We start from the raw sequence: 14872 nt of genomic DNA, 5'->3' as shown, positions 1-14872 counted from the left end.
TTCTTTTTCTCTTCATTCTCTCTCATACCGAATCGCACCCTCTCCTTTCTCCCTCCCATTTTCGTCTTATCTCTGCACCATCGCCGAATCACACCCTCTCATTTCTCCCTCCCATTTTCTTTTTCTCCCATTTTTGACTCCTTCAGCAACACTTTATTTTCTTTCCGCTCTCGAAATCCATTTGCAGACCAACCCATGCTTTTTCCGTTCCCTCCCTCCAGATTTTCTTTCATTTCCATTTGCAGAGAACCCATCAAAGGCATCAACAACACAGAGTATCTAGACTTCTCTCTAATCATGATTTTTGCCCAAGGATACAAAGTTGTATATGTGGTTTGTTGATTTTTGTGGTTTAGATGGTGCTTTCATTCTCTGGCTGAAACTGGAGGAATATTTTTTTAATAAGCATTGTATGGTTCATATTTCTTAAATATTTGAGAATAAAAATATCTCTTCAAAGTAGTATTTTTTTTTTTTTTTGCTGTAGTTAGGTGTGATATGTGCAATTTCATTGATTCATGAATTATTTTTAGTTCCACATGTCATGCTCAATTCAAGCAATAGAACCATGACTTTAAAGTTTGCATGGTTAATTAAGGGTTAATATTTGATGTGCAGGCACATAACTAGTGTGTGATGTGTATAGTAGTATAGTTGGCAGTCATGGTATACATAACTAGTGTGTGATGTGTATAGTAGTATAGTTGGCAGTCATGGTATAGTGTACAGGACATGCCTTTGAAGGGTGTTGGGAAGGTGTTGTTTATTGTTAATAATGAAGTGTCCACTCTTTGATGTTGATAGCTTTTATCATCTACAATAAATAGGTTGGGAAATTGTAGGTTATGTAATGTTTGCATTCATCAAAATAAGGTCAGAATGTCACTCTCTGTTTCTTTTAGTTATTTTAGTTAATTTATTTTCACTTCATCACAATCTTTAGCAACTTTATTTTCCTTTGTTTGGAGATGCTGCTAATCCTTTTAGTGAGTCGAGTTCAACTTATCAAACTTAATTATCTAGTTAATTTCAGTGTTTAGAGAACAATGAGTTATAAGAAAGAGTGAATAGCCTTGAGTAGTTGGTCTCATTCACAGGTGATAAGTCATCAATGTCTTCAAAACAAAATGTATCTAGAGAATGTATTGATGAATTGAAAAAGAAAATTCAATCTCAACTGATCATTTGGCCTGTTCTGGATTAAAATGGCTAAATAGATTCAATTGTTTTGGCTCTCGATGGTTTGGAACCTTTTAATTATCTTGCTACAATTGAAGTCACATTGATGTATAGTTTTTTTCCCATTTACATATTTGCCAGGGCTTGCATTTATAGAATTCATTATGTCTTTGTTTGTTTGGACAAGAAATTGAGAACTATGGCAATGGTAATAAACTATGCAGTGACTGAGGTGGAGAAGAATGCATATTGTAATGGGGACTGTGGCAAGGGTGGTTGTGTCTGTAGAGTCTGTTTCCAGTGGCAAGGGTGGTTGTTCTGTTTCATATACCAAAGAGTATATGTTGTTCTATTTCATATACCAAAAATGTGTAGAATTCTAACTAAAGAAGAAGAATTTGAATGATGTGCATTTTATGTATGATCTAGTGCTCGGACCATTGATTTTTCCTTATTATTTATAGGGTTTCATTAGTTCAAATGAAAGTTGTTGTGCATGAAGTAGTACTGCAATTAGATTATAAAGTTGTAATATGTAGAAAAAATGAGCAAGGAGATAATTATTATACGTTTTTTTTTCTTTTTGGTTTTGATTTATATGCATTATATTTATTAATTAATATATGGAGTGTATTTGAAAAATCTAAAAAATAAATTATAAAATATTATTAAAATATATAATATTATATTACTATATTGGCTTTAATATGGCTAGTCCAATGTAGATTCACCTAACCAAAGTTTAACCCTATAGCCAAAATTTGAAATTCTAGCCACACTTTAGATTTGGCAATGACTAGTGCTCTAATGAAGGTCATTTGATGGGTTGGACTTGGTTTATCTAGGTCAGACAGATATTTTACCCCATTCAATAAATATTTAATTTTTTTATATAATCATTACAAATCTTCCAAACTTTAAGATAAAATACAAAAAATAATACTAATTTTTCAAATTTTAAAATAAAAATTATATTAAAAATTTATATTCTAGCAATATTTTAAATTCATAATATTTTTTATTCAACTTTTTTAACTCTTATTTCTTAAAATCCAATAAAATATTTTAACTCAAATCATTTCACTATTATTTATAGAATTATCATATTGTCTCACTTCTCAAAGATAGCCTAAGGGATGTTTGGAAAATGAGATGAGATAATAAATATGTGAATAATAGTAAAATAATTTGTGAACAATAGTGAAATGGTTTGAATTAAGATGTTTTATTGAATTTTATGAAACAATAAAGAAAAAGTTTAATAAAATTATTATAAAGTTAAAACTATTGTTAGAATATAATTTTTTCAATATAATTTTTGTTTTGAGATTTGAAAAAATTGAGTTATTTTTTGTGTTTTGTTTGAAAATATGGAAAGATTGTAATGATTAAGTAATAATTAGATAAAAAAGTTAAAAATTAAAAATTAAATTTTTTTTATATTTAAGTGATGTTTGAAAAAAAAAAGATAAAATAAGATAAAACATATCTATTCTCAAACAACTCTCAAGTCAAGTTTGAAAACTACCAAATAAGGCTTCAATTTCTTTGATTTAAAGAATTTAAGCTTTATCCCTAATTTGAAATTTATATTATAAAAATACTAATACAAAGTTTAGATGATAAAATATTATTATTTTATGAGCAATTAATAGGCTAACAATCAATTCACAATTTATAAATAATTTTAAATAAAATAATATTTTTATTAAATTTAAATGTCATCGACTCAAAAGTAAAAGTTAAAATTAAATTAAAAAATATATTATTTTATTACACTTGAAGTTGTAAACAAATTGTTCTCTCTCTCTATCTCTTCATCCCTCCGTTACCAAAGACAAAACACATATAATAAGCTTAAAGCAAGCTCCGCTTTGCATCTAACCCTTCTAGCTAGCTTCATGCATTCAAATAGCTTGATGGCTTCATCTCCTCGCAACGGACCCATAAGCAGCAATCGTAGCACTCCACAAAACGATAACCGTGAGATCACATTCCAATGAAGAGTTAATTGAAGTCAAATCCATATTTCACAACATGATAAGCATGAATTTAATCTGCTGCCCTGCATAAAAAGTTATCAAATTAACCCTACACAGCTCCTCAGCACACTTCCCAGATCAGTGATGAACTCACCAGGCAAAAATCCCAACGCTGTGTTTGTGTTCAAAAATGGGGAGAGATGAATAGCTGGAGAGAGGAAATGGCAGAGAGAAGTTTAGATCTGGGCTGGAAGGAGGAGAAATTGTACTGTGGAGAGAGAGAGTGAGAGAGGTGAAAGTCGGGGCTGCAGAAGAGAGTTAAAACTTGAATTGGCCCATTAATGGGGCGATGAATTGGAGACGAGAATGCAGCCTGGTTTGGACAGTGACTGATGAGATAAGTTAATATGATTTATTAATAATAATAAGATATTTAAGTTGAGAAGTAATATTTTATTAAAATTTAGAAAATGAAAAGTAAAAAATTGAATAAAAATATTATAAAATTAAAATATTGTTATGATATAATTTTTTTCTTAAATTTGAAAAAGTTGAATTATTTTTTATGTTTTATTTAAAAATTGTAATAATTATGTAATAATTAGATAAAAAAATTGAAAATTGAAAATTGAAAATTGAAAAATATTTATATTTGTAGTGTTTGGATATTGAAATGAAATGTAAGCATCTCTCAATCCAAACTAGACGTCGTTGTTTTTTTTGTCTTTTCTTAAAAATGTTATTGTTGAAATTTACACGTTAGCAACAAAAAGATTTCATAAAATAAATTAACATAATTTTATAAGTTACATTATATCCACTTTACAATTTAATATAATTTTATAATCTGATGTATTACATCAAGTTATATTATTTTATAAATTTATTTTTATAAATATCTTTATTACGAATCAATTTTCTTTAAAGTCGTGATAGTATCATTTTCCTTCATTAAAATACAACTAAAGGCAAAGAGAGCAACCCAAATACGATAAATATATAATAGAGGTCAAAGATGGGGATCAAAATGTAACATCAATTCCTAACAAATAATTACACTTTTTTCCTTTGACCTTATAATTGAAGCCACTATGTGTCCCACAATAGATACAAAGTCCAGCATCAACACATAAATTAATTAGATGATTGTTACATTTTCCCATTAATATTCTAAAAAGAGAAATTATTTGTATAAATTTTAAATAGACAAGCTAGTCTCATATAAGCCTTTATAAAAAAAGTGAATCTCATCTTTAAAAAATGTAAAAAATATATATATATTTATTATTAATAGGATCTACTTTTTTATAAAGAACTTATATGAAATTTATCTATTCGAAATTTGTATTTAACATTACTCTTCTAAAAAAAGTTCATCATAAGATGTCAAATAAAAATTTCTTCTTCTCTTCTTTTGTATTTTTTTTTTCCTCTAGCCAGTTTATCTAAGCAGGTAGCAAGATCTTGAAGAACCGCAGAACAAAGGTGAAACAGATGAAAGAAGTAGAAAAAAGAAAACAAAGATCACGACCCAAAGGCTAAAGTACTAGATAGGCTGCAGGCCGGGCCCCGGGGTCGTTTTCTAAGTAATTAAAAAAAAAGTGAAAGAGAAAAAGAAGTCATATAATTAAGGAAAATGTTGGATATAATTTACTTTTCTATGTATCAATTATTAAAATTTTAATTTCAAAATAAAATTTACAAAATAAGTATTATAAGTAAAAGTGTAAATATATGTAATACTACTTTATAATTAATTACAATACTTAACGATGCAATCTCATTTTTATACACTCAGGTCTCGTTTGAATAGTGAAAGTATTTTATTTTATAATTATCTCATTTCATCATTATAATTTTTTTTCAAATTTTCAGATAAAATATAATAAACAATTCAATTTTTTTAAATCTCAAAACAATAATAATATTAAAAAATAATATTCTAAAAATATTTTATCTAATTTTTAACTAAAACCATCTCATTTCATATCACTATCCAAACCGCACCTTAATTACATATCATGTTCGTTTCCAAAAGATAAAAATGCGGGAATTATATATCATGCATGTTTAAAAACTTGCATTTATGATCGTGAGTAGGAATAAGTCCATTCTAATTCCAAATAGTCATTCTCACCCAAGACTCATTTTCGTTGCAAATGATCATAAATGTCTATTTTTATTGTAATGATTAATCATATATATGCATATTATATATATATATATATATATATATATATATATATACACTAGGTCATAGCAACATGCAAAGCACGTTTGTCTAATTAGATCAAACAGTTGTTTTATAAAAATAATATATCTTTTTACAAAATTTGTAAAAATAGTTAATGACATATATAGCTTAGAAGATATTGCTTCAACTTTTATATAAATAATATAATTAATAGAATATTACAAAGGAATTTTAACAAACAAATTAACTATTACGATTTGTACTTTAGTTCTTGCTAGCACACATACATCAAGAATTTGTTTGTTGTCCATCCCTGCCCCTAACATAGTATGGTCCAAGGAAAACTGTACCAACGTGTTGGGCTAGTGCTTCCTTGCTGTCCCAACATAATCGCTTTTTTTGTGATACCCGGTATTTTCGTGTGTTTTAATTAAATAATTATTTTATTTATTAGTAATATTAGTTCTCTTATTTTAAATTTAACGTGATTTTCATTTAAAACCAATAAAAGAAAAAAAATAGAAGAGAATGATTTAAATAAAATAAAAAATAAAAAATATCAGTAGCTTATTTGTCTATGAAAAGAAAATATAAGGTTAAAGAAAGACAAAACATCTAGATTAAAAAAAATCTAAATTTCAGAAAAGTATGAGCATTGGTCTACATCTATGTTGAATTATCTATTTACTCTCTATATAATAATAAAATATTATTAATTTTTTATTTAAAAAAAATTGAAACAAAAAGAAAGGAAAATGAGTACACTGTCCGAACAAAAAAGGCATGAAAAATAGACGCCAATTCATGTGCGCCGCGAGGCTATTAAGTGTCTTTTAGTAAAATATGATCATTCATTAAATTCTACAAATGAGCTACACGACAAATGGTCAAGGGTCGGACCTTTTGAGAAAACATGATCATTCATTCAATTCTATAAGAGAGCTACACGTCAAATGATCAAGGGTTTTAAAAGCCTTTTAGTAAAACAGGACTTAACGGAAAAATAAAAAAAGTTAACAGAAAAATAACAAAAATTATTATTCATAATTAAATAGCCACTTATTATAATAGAGTAGATATATATACATATACACACACATCCGTATAAACAATCCAAGTTTTATGAGAGTAAACAACTTATTTGTCAATATTTAGGCTAGCTAGTAGTAGTAGATTATTTGGCTAAACTTTAGAAATTGGTTGGTTGCTTGAAGATTCTATGCTTATTTAGGTTATGTTTGAATAGTAAGATAATCTCAAATGATCTGTAAATAGTAATGATAAAATAGTAAAATAGTAATAATAAAATATTAAATAATAGTAAAAAGTAATAAAAAATATATAAAAATAATGATAAAATATAGAATAGTAGTGGAGTGATCTGACATCTTCATCGTGTGTTTCTTGTATCTGTTTAATTAACGTGGATAATGTCATTTTTAATACAATTCAATTTATAATTCAATTCTTTTAAAAATAATACAATTAACTAAAGTTTTAATAAAAATTAAAAAAATAAAGGAAAAGCAAAAGAGTTGTAGGAAATACTTTAGAAGGACTTTATTAAAAAGATTTTGGTGTTAGTTTATGAATTTATCTTAGCTTCAGGTTTTTCATTTTAATTTTTTTGTTAACATTTTATTAAGCTTTTTTTTTTTTACTTTGAATTTTTATAAGCTACTATGGGTAAAATTTTCTATTTATCGTTTTCATCAAAATTAATGGAATTATTTAATGAATGGGATAAACGATAAATAATAATAATAATAATATTTAGAATGAAGGAACAAGAAAACCCCAAACCCCTCCAAAATTAATAATAATAGGGAAAAATATTTGCATCAGTCTACATTCGCTGCACACCAATGTATTGAGTGTTGAAAAAAAAAAAAAAACATCATGTGAGGTGTGCTGCGGCTGTAGGCTGATGCCCAACATTTCTCTAATAATAGCCACACAAAAATCTATACTGTAAAAAGCAGACTCAAGAAAATCCCAAACACCTCAAAGAATGAAGGAACGAGAAAACCCCCATACCCATTATTGGGGCAAGACCCTGAAGAAGAATACCTCAATCTCCAAGGAATCCAAGCTTCCAAATCATTCTACACTTCTCCCAAAGGCCTTAAGCTTTTCACCAGGTCATGGCTTTCGCTCTCCACCTCCTCCTCCCCTCCTCGTGGTCTCATTTGCATGGTCCATGGCTATGGCAACAACATTAGATGGACCTTCCAGGCTACCCCTATCTTCCTTGCCCAAAACGATTTCGCCTGCTTCGCTCTTGACCTCGAAGGCTATGGACAATCTTAAGGTCTCAGGGATTTTGTATCCAATGTTGATCTTGTTGTTAAAGACTGTCTTTCGTTCTTCAATTTTGTCAAACAGGAGACTCGGTTTCGTGGGCTGCCTTCTTTTCTCTTCGGCAAATCGATGGGCAAGGTAATTTGCCTGTTGATCCATTTTGCTTATCCGAAGGGGTTTGATGGTGCTGTTTTGGTTGCACCCATGTGTAAGATCTCCGAGACCGTCAGTCCAAAGTGGTCGATTCCGTAGGTTCTCTCATTTGTTTCCAGATTCTTACCCACATTGCCAATTGTTCCAACAGGGGGATCTTTTGGCCAACTCTGTAAAGGTTGACGAGAAGAAGATCACAGCAGTGATGAATCCAATGAGGTAAAAGGGGAAACCAAGATTGGAGACGATGGTTTTGGTTACGATGTGTTGAAGTTAACGGAGTTAACGGAAAGAAGAAAATTTAACGGGAGAACAAGAAAAAAATACTGTAGCAGTTAGACTTATATAATAGAGATAAATATGCACATTTTGTTTGATGTCACGAGTGCAACTAGCCCTAACCAACATCCACATGCAGACTGCAATACTTCTTTATCATGGGAACGATTTTTCGTTTGGTTTCTAAACTCATCTTAACTAATCATTATAATTTTTTTAATTAACTTTTAATATAAAATATAATAAACAATTCAAAATTTTTAAATAATAATAATATTAAAATATAATATTTTAACAATATTTTATCATCTCAATTTAATTCAACTCAATTCAACATTCAAACCATTTAAGTATTGAGCAATGTTAGATACAATCCCCATTTGGGGACTGCAATGCAAGTCTAGACTATTTTAACTTTAAAATTTTTTAAAATTACAAAATTATCCTTCCTAAAGTGATGTTTTCTCTCATTTAACAATGTACTTGCACATGTAGTCTCCACTTGAGGACTGCAAATAGAATTTCTATTAAGTATTAATCTACTTTTCTGTACTCAGTACAATACTTATAAGCGCCTCATCAATACGCTACCTAGCGACAAAATTGAAGACTTTTTATGACGAGTATTAAGCCACGCAAAAGGATTTTTTTTTTTTTAATATTTTGTACAACCTTAAAATAGACAAGTGCCCTCACAAATGTCTTTGTAAAAAATTAACCTCACGTTGAAAAATTATAAAAATATTATTTTTTTTAGTGAGATTTATTTTTTTATAAAAAGTTTGTGCAATATTTATCTATTTGAGATTTGGATTTAGTATTATTACTTTATTTTTTTCTCTACAATTTAGGCCTTTTTGCAGCGATCTTTTTAGCTGGAAATACCGTTCAAACGAAATTTATTTTATTCGAACGACAAAATACATTTGTCTAGAAATTTGTCCCGTTCCAACGAGTCGAACAAATTTCGTCTTAAAAGATGTTTTCCTAAAATATTGTCTTTCGTGACAGGGTAGTAAAAGATCATGTTCTGTTGTTGTTATAAAGGGTGTCAACCATTTAGAGCTAAAGTGTGTGCACTTGGCTGCACGTGGGGTATGACTCGTGTAGTGGCCTGCTTATAGGAAAACAGAAACTCAGTTTCTGTTTAAGTCTATAAATAGAGGCCTTCTTTATGTGCTTGATGTATAATTGATATAGAAAAATACAAGAGAGAAACAGAGAGAATTTTCTATGCAAGGCTCCAAGAAAGTGAGGTGTGTATGAGAGAAGTTCTTGTAATCTCAAGATTTGTATTTTGATCACAATTCAATAAAGATCTCTAGACTGTTGCTGCCGTGGATGTAGATCACTAGGATCGAACCACATAAATTCCTTTGTGTTTCCTTTACATTTCTTTAACTTCTGTCTATGTGTTTGTTTACAATTTCCTTATAAGTATTCATTACATTTCTTGGCATCTGAGTTGATAACACAACAAGCAACTCAAAGTCATAACAAGTGGTATCAAGAGCTGAGGTTCAGATGGGAAATGCCAAGTTCGATGTAGAGAAGTTCAATGGAAAAAATGATTTTGGGTTATGGAGGATCAAGATGAGAGCTCTCCTAGTTCAGCAAGGCCTTCAGGATGCACTTCTTGGTGAAAAGAACATGAGTTCTTTGTCTGAAAAATTGAAAACCGAGATCTTGCAGAAGGCCCACAGCACTCTAATTCTTTCCCTTGGTGAAAAAGTCTTGAGAGAGGTTGCCAAGGAGGAGACAACAGCAGGGGTTTGGCTAAAGTTAGAAAGCCTCTATATGACCAAATCCTTGGCAAATCGACTCCACAAGAAGACCAAGCTTTACACCTTTAAAATGAACCCAGGTATGTCTATGGAAGAACATCTTGATGAGTTTAACAAAATCATCTTGGATCTTGCAAACATAGACATTAAAATTGATGATGAGGATCAAGCTATTCTATTATTAAGTTCTTTAGACACCTCTTATGCAAATCTTAAAGAGACTATAATGTATGGTAGAGAAAGCTTGACCTTAGATGAAGTGCAGTCTATTTTGCACTCAAGAGAATTGCAAAACAAAACTGACACAAAAACAGAAACTGGAGAAGGTTTGACAATAAGGGGTAGAACAGAAAAACAAAGTCACAAGAGAAGGAATAACAAATCAAGATCAAAATCAAAAGGGAAACAACTCAAGTGTTTTGTATGCCATAAAGAATGGCACTTTAAAAGAGACTGCCCTGAGAGGAAACAAAACCTTGGAAATAAAACTAAGGGAGAAGGAAATACTGCTGTTGTATTAGATGGATATGACAGTGCTGAGGTGTTGAATGTTTCTGAGGTAGATTCTGGCAAAGAATGGATCTTAGACTCAGGGTGTTCATTTCACATGTGTCCCTCGAAACCATGGTTTGAGACCTTCACTGAAGTAGATGGAGGGCAGGTGATCCTTGGTAATAACAAGACCTGCAAGATTCTAGGAATAGGATCAGTCAGATTGAAGCTACATGATGGTATGGAAAGGCTACTAAAGGAAGTTAGGTACATACCAGATTTAAAGAGAAATCTAATTTCTCTTGGGATGCTTGACCAATTTGGTTGCTCCTTCAAGTCAGAATCAGGGGAATTAAAGGTGACAAAGGGGTCTTCAATAATAATGAAAGGCATTATAAAGAATGGCCTCTATACACTGATAGGAAAAACAATATGTGGTGAGGCATCATCTGTTCATATGAAAATGGATGACATGGCAGTGTTATGGCATAAAAGATTGGGGCATGTCAGTGAAAGGGGTCTGCAAGAACTTCAGAAGCAAGGCTTGTTAGGTGAAAAAGGATTGGGAGAACTACCTTTTTGTGAAGACTGCATACTTGGAAAATCCACAAGGACCAGCTTCAAGTCTGCAATCCATCACACCAAACATATTCTGGATTACATCCATTCAGACTTGTGGGGACCTGCAAGGGTTAGTTCTCATGGTGGAGGAAACTATTTTCTATCCATCATAGATGACTATTCAAGAAAGGTATGGATTTATATTCTCAAAAACAAAAGTGATACATTTGCTAAATTTAAGGAATGGAAAGCTCTAGTCGAAAACCAGGTGGGGAGAAAGGTGAAAAAACTCAGAACTGATAATGGACTAGAGTTCCTATCAAAAGAGTTTAACCTTTTCTGTCAAAAGGAGGGGCTGGCTAGACACAAAACAGTGAGAGAAACCCCTCAACAAAATGGCCTTGCTGAGAGAATGAACAGGACCATTTTGGAGAGGGTAAGATGTCTTCTATCAAACTCAGGTCTGCCAAAATCTTTTTGGGTAGAAGCTGCTGCTACAGCAGTATATTTGATAAATATAAGTCCCTCATCAGCAATTGATTTCAAGACCCCTCAAGAAATGTGGTCAGGAAAACCCTCAAGGTATGACTACTTGAGGGTATTTGGCTGTGTAGCATATGCTCATTCAAGAACAGACAAGCTTGAATCTCGAGCACTCAAGTGCATTTTTGTGGGGTATCCAGAAGGGGTCAAAGGCTACAAATTGTGGGTGGATGAACCTGGAAAATAGAAGTGTTTGATTAGTAGGGATGTGACTTTCAATGAACAACAAATGGCTCGAGTTCAAAAGGAAACTACTGAGATATCTCAGAATCCTGTTTCTGACAGCATGCAACTTGAGGTGGAGCAAGGAGAAACCACACCAGCTCAACTTAATGAACAAGTTGGAAAAATTGAAGAGTCAAGCTCAGATGACAGAAATCAAGGTGGAGTGAATTCTTATAACCTGGTAAGAGACAGGCAGAAGAGAGTCATAAAGCCACCTCAGAGATATGGCCATGCTGAGTTGACTGCATTTGCTTTGACAGTTGCTGAAGAGATAGTGGAATTAGAGCCAAGATCCTATCAAGAAGCCATGGGGAGTAAGGAGTCTGATAAATGGATACTTGCAATGCAAGAGGAAATGGAGTCTTTGAACAAAAATAAGACATGGATACTGGTTTCTAAACCAGAGAAACAAAAATTGATAGGGTCCAAGTGGATATATAAAAGGAAAGAAGGGATACCAGGGGTTGAGGGTCCAAGGTATAAAGCAAGAGTGGTAGCCAAGGGGTTTACACAAAAAGAAGGGATTGATTACAATGAGATCTTTTCTCCAGTGGTCAAACACACCTCTATAAGGTTACTGCTTGCTTACACTGCCCATGAAGACCTTCACTTAGAACAACTGAATGTAAAAACAGCATTCTTACATGGAGACCTCGATGAAGTCATATACATGCAACCACCAGAAGGATATTCAAATGAAATCAACAGCAATCAGGTGTGTTTACTCAAGAAATCCTTATATGGACTCAAACAGTCCCCTAGGCAATGGTACAAAATGTTTGATTCTCACATAATTGAAAATGGTTTCAAGAGAAGTGGATATGACAGCTGTGTGTACTACAAGAAAGTTGGGGAAGCCCTAGTATATCTCCTGTTGTATGTTGATGACATGCTAATAGCATGTAAAGACTCAAAACTGATTGAACAAGTCAAGTGCATTATGAAGTCAGAATTCGAAATGAAAGAACTAGGGCCTGCAAAGAGAATCTTGGGAATGGAAATAGATAGAGATAGGGAGAAAAGACTACTCTACTTATCTCAAAGAGCATATATCTCAAAGGTTCTTAAAAGGTTTGACATGAATCAGTTAAAATCTGTTAGCACTCCTATGGGGCAACACTCAAAACTGTCAGTAACACAAGCTCCTCAAACAGATAAAGAAATAGAGTTTATGCAAAAAATACCCTATGCTAGCATTGTGGGAAGTGTAATGTACTCTATGGTCTGCTCTAGATCTGACTTGACATATGCTGTTAGCATAGTCAGCAGATTTATGAGCAATCCTGGAAAACCCCATTGGCAAGCAATCAAGTGGGTATTTCAGTATTTATCTGGTACATCTTGTTTGGGACTGAAGTTTGGTGGAAACTCAAAAGGGAAGTGGAATAGAAGGGTTTGTTGACTCGGATTATGCAGGAAATATAGACACTAGGAAGTCCTTGACAGGGTTTGTATTTACTGCTTTTGGAGGTGCCATCAGTTGGAAGGCAAACCTTCAGCTTGTTGTTGCCTTATCAACAACCGAGGCAGAATATATTGCAATGACAGAGGCTATAAAGGAGGCTATATGGCTAAATGGTATATCTCATGAATTAGGCATGTACGAAGGGAATATCACAGTTCATTGTGACAACCAGAGCACAATTCATCTTGCTAAAAATCAGGTATACCATGAAAGAACAAAGCATATAGACATTAGGCTTCACTTTGTGAGGGACATCATTTCAGCTGGAGAGATTGGGATAGAAAAGATCCCAACAGAAGAAAATCCATCTGATATGATGACTAAGTCATTGCCAACAGTAAAGTTCAGACATTGTCTGGACTTGATTAATATGGAAAACTGCCAAGCCAATTAGATGGGATCTGCAGCAACAGTCAAAGAGGAGTAATGGCAGCTTGGAAGTTCTAAATGATTTCCAAGGTGGAGATTGTTATAAAGGGTGTCAACCATTTAGAGCTAAAGTGTGTGCACTTGGCTGCACGTGGGGTATGACTCGTGTAGTGGCCTGCTTATAGGAAAACAGAAACTCAGTTTCTGTTTAAGTCTATAAATAGAGGCCTTCTTTATGTGCTTGATGTATAATTGATATAGAAAAATACAAGAGAGAAACAGAGAGAATTTTCTATGCAAGGCTCCAAGAAAGTGAGGTGTGTATGAGAGAAGTTCTTGTAATCTCAAGATTTGTATTTTGATCACAATTCAATAAAGATCTCTAGACTGTTGCTGCCGTGGATGTAGATCACTAGGATCGAACCAAGTAAATTCCTTTGTGTTTCCTTTACATTTCTTTAACTTCTGTCTATGTGTTTGTTTACAATTTCCTTATAAGTATTCATTACATTTCTTGGCATCTGAGTTGATAACACAACAAGCAACTCAAAGTTATAACAGTTGTAATGTTGCAGATCTATATGAGGGTCATGGCTACATGATACATATATAGCTAGCTAGCAAACCAAACCTGATTTAATCTTACGTTGTACTTGTGTAAATTTTATGTGACTATTTAACTTACGTACAAAGAATAATAAAAGTCGTATAGCTAGCGGATAATTTTGAATCTACTATATCTATATATAGAAAATATATTTACAATCATAAATTATGTAACTACTATGTAATCGTTTTGAAAAAAGTGAATAAAATATAGGACTTACATAAAAAATTAATTTTTTAATAATAAATTTTACTATTTTTCAAAATGATTATGCGGTGATTATACACTTCACAGTTATATGTAGAATTACTCATATAGATATATATATATATATATATATATATATATGCGTGTGTACGTATGTATAGCAATGAATCCTCCTCTCAGCAAGCAGTACTTGTGCATGCAGTATATATTCCAGTAGTACTAGTTCCCCATATATTGATCATGCACATATCAGACCTAGATATATAGTCTTGTATTCACCTGTAAAGTAATGTTGGCAATGAAAATAACGCAGCTAGCTAATCAAAGCAGGATTAATATATAATAGTGGTGAATTTCGACTAAATTAATTAAGAACTTGGAACAACATGCAAGCTGTAAGTATTATTATTTTATAATATATGTGTGTGTATGTATATATAGTATAAAAAGGAAAGGGCTTGCAAGAAACGTTTGTCGAGAATCTTTTAAAGAGAGTGAAAAATGAGCCAAAGACAAAGGACTTTGAATCCT

General features: G+C 32.0%; 1 pseudogene; it reads left to right on the top strand.

Annotated features, from left to right (window-relative positions):
* Positions 1-7366: 7366 nt before the first annotated feature.
* Positions 7367-8080, top strand: LOC108993069 (annotated as a pseudogene).
* Positions 8081-14872: the final 6792 nt, after the last annotated feature.

This window comes from Juglans regia, chromosome 15 (assembly GCF_001411555.2).
Source record: "Juglans regia cultivar Chandler chromosome 15, Walnut 2.0, whole genome shotgun sequence".
NCBI lineage: Eukaryota > Viridiplantae > Streptophyta > Magnoliopsida > Fagales > Juglandaceae > Juglans > Juglans regia.
The sequence above is the reverse complement of the archived record's forward strand: the minus strand, read 5'-3'. Positions and strand labels throughout refer to the sequence as shown.